Here is a 2,857-nt window from a genome sequence, read left to right as displayed (position 1 = left end):
CCCTATATCACCTTCTCTCCCTCTCCCTCCTTCTCTCCCTTTCTCCCTCTCCCTCCCTCTGTGTGTGTGTGTGTGTGCTTGAAACCATATTCCTTGGCTTCAAACCTCAGCCTACCAAAACCCATGTCTCCAATCTTGTAGTCGGTCTGCAATGTTTACCTTGTCAACTCCCTTCTCCAGCACTTTCTCCTCCTCTATCAAATCTCTTCCATTGAAAGGGGATATCACCAGGTTTGGACTTCAATAAAATGCCCGAAGGTGACCAATTAGTGAGAATTTTGATTTCCTATTATATGGGTGAGTGTGAGGAGGTAGAAATGATGCCATTCCAGCCCTTTAGGTTCTCAAGTTCTAGCACATCACTATGGTGAAGACTGATAACCTTACTGGAGCATTTACCCAGTTATTCCCCAAGATGGCATAAACGCCACAACACTGGAGTATGCAGTCATTCAGATAAGCTGAAAAATGAGAAAAATGAAATGATAGATAGCAGCACTTCTCGCATAGGGTTAGAGAGAGCACTTGGCTTTCTTTTGGTTGCTGTCTGCTTCGATGCAGTATGTGCGCTGCACTAACAAGGCGACCAACTCCCCTTCCCACAGTCTCTATCCTAGGGAAAGGGGAACGATATAATAGAGGCCGCAGATTATTTACAGTGGCTGAGAATGTAATTACAAGGTGCAATGGCTTGAAACGGAAATGTAGGTTAGCCATTAGAGCTGGGAAAAGCATCTTCATGGTAAGGACAATTGGGCATTGGAAAGATTTGCCAGTGAGCTGGTTAAATAGCATCTCCAGAAATGCTAAGGAGTAGGGCAGGGGGAATGTGAAGAAAAATCCAAATTCAGTGTTGGGCTCAGGTCCAGACTCATGGGCAGCTTTCATTACTGCCCAGCTTCCTCTCTGATTATTTAATTGCTAATCTCTTGAAAGAGATTTTTTTTTTCATGTATCCAAAACAAGCCTAATTTGTTAAGCACTAGATAACAAATGCCTTTGAGCATTGAGAAGGAGGCATTTGGATTGGTCCCAACAGCCTCCTATTGGACTTTCTGGAATATGGGCCAACAACTGAGGCAGTGTTGCTGTTTTTATTATTTCACTTCTGCAGGGCTTCTAAATCCTTATATTGTGAAAGTATTGCAGTTAAAGGACAATTTGTGTTATATTAGTATTATTTATCTTAGGGGTGACCTTAAATAGAATTTGTTTATGATCCATGTTCCATGTTCATCTTTTACTTGATCTTTACTTTTTTGTTGTTGTTGTTGTTTAATGCATCCCCTTTTCTGTCCCTTATATACTCTGTCTCCCTACCTCCTTTTCTTTGCTGGAGGAAGGTTCTTAAATAAATAAACCCTTTGTCTTCAAGCAGGAAGGTCATATTCAGGAGTGTTGCATATCAAGACAGCACTCGATGAAATAAATGGCAGACCATCTCCAGGATGAAACATTTAGACAACAAACATTAGGTTGATACTTTCCTTTAGGGTGAGGTAGAAGGGGAGGTGGCATATGTGTCCTAGGCCTGTCACAACATGTTGCCTTCAATTTGATGGCTGCAAACAGTGGGCTCTGTTCCCCCACCCCCGACAGTTCTGGAGATCAGAAATCCAAAGGAAGCCTATCATGCAGCCTTGCCTTTCTAAAGACTCTAGGGAAAGAATTTCCTTGCCTTTTTGAGCTTCTGGTGGCTCCTTTTCTGTGGCTATATCCCTCTCACCTCTGCCTCTATTTTCATATGTCCTTCTCTTGTCATGTGTCTTTACAAAGATGCCTGTCATTGGATTTAGACTCCACCAAGATCATCCAGAATAACCTCGTCTCCAGATTCTTAATTATATCTTCAAAGACCCCCCCTTTTTTCCAAATAAGGTCACAATGACAAGTTCCAGGAGCTGGGCATAGACATATCTTTTAGGAGATAGCACTCAACAATCTGTAGATGTGAGCTTTCTGGGCCCTCTTGAATTACATCATCTTATGGGATCCTGATACTCAAAGGATTCCATTCAAGGAATGCTTAAAGTAGGTTGTCAGATGTCAGGGTTTTCCCAAGACGAATGTGCATAGTACCTGCTGTTAACCTATTTTTTTTCACATGATTAAACTGAGGACATGGGGAGTCAAAAAGTCATTTTGGATCAAAAGAAAAGAGTTTTGAAGCACAATAGGCTACCATGTTATTCAGCATAGATTTTTGTCTTATGACTTTGGATTTTTTTCCTTGAAAAAGTCTATTTTCTTTCCTAAACACTTTAGCCACAGGAAAGCAATTACTGCTTATTACCAACCTGAAAAGCCTTTTCACAGGGTCTGCGGGATCACGGTGATGGTGCACTTTTGGTGTGCTGCAGCTTCCCACCTCTTTGTGATTTGCTGCAATACTAGCAACAGGGAGATTTATAAGCCAGAATCATCTGTGAAACAAAAGACTGCCTTTTTAGGTACAAGCTCAAAATACAGATATGGCCTGTATACACAGTGTTTAATATAGTTTGTGCAGATGAGACCTTCACTGTAGAAGAGTTTCATACTTGCTTATGACAAAGGGACAAGTTCGAACATTCCTGGCTATGGAACATCTATTTCTGTTCTGTTGGGGAAAACTGAGGCATGTAATGTGACAGAGGAAGTACAGAGAGATCACTAGAATGTCACCTACTGCAGAGTTCCTTCAGTGATCTCTGATATGGCTATTCAAATTGTGTTTGAATGCTTCAAGAGAGAGGAGTCCCATCACTGACTGTTCACAAGTCCAATAGTCAGCATTTGAGTGTACCATATAGACCAGGCTCCATTCCATTGCTTTACAACCTGTGAGTCACCACCCTGTTGGCAAGATTCTGTCTCC

General features: G+C 41.7%; 1 long non-coding RNA gene across 1 annotated transcript in view; it reads right to left on the bottom strand.

Annotated features, from left to right (window-relative positions):
• LOC116082731 overlaps nucleotides 1-2,857 on the bottom strand; it is a 42,790-nt gene that overhangs the window by 22,495 nt on the left and 17,438 nt on the right. The window contains exon 4 of the long non-coding RNA XR_004115409.1: nucleotides 2,298-2,423. This is a non-coding gene — a long non-coding RNA (uncharacterized LOC116082731). The remainder of the gene's footprint in view (nucleotides 1-2,297; nucleotides 2,424-2,857) is intronic.

This window comes from Mastomys coucha, chromosome X, assembly GCF_008632895.1.
Source record: "Mastomys coucha isolate ucsf_1 chromosome X, UCSF_Mcou_1, whole genome shotgun sequence".
Classification (NCBI taxonomy): Eukaryota; Metazoa; Chordata; class Mammalia; order Rodentia; family Muridae; genus Mastomys; species Mastomys coucha.
The sequence above is the reverse complement of the archived record's forward strand: the minus strand, read 5'-3'. Positions and strand labels throughout refer to the sequence as shown.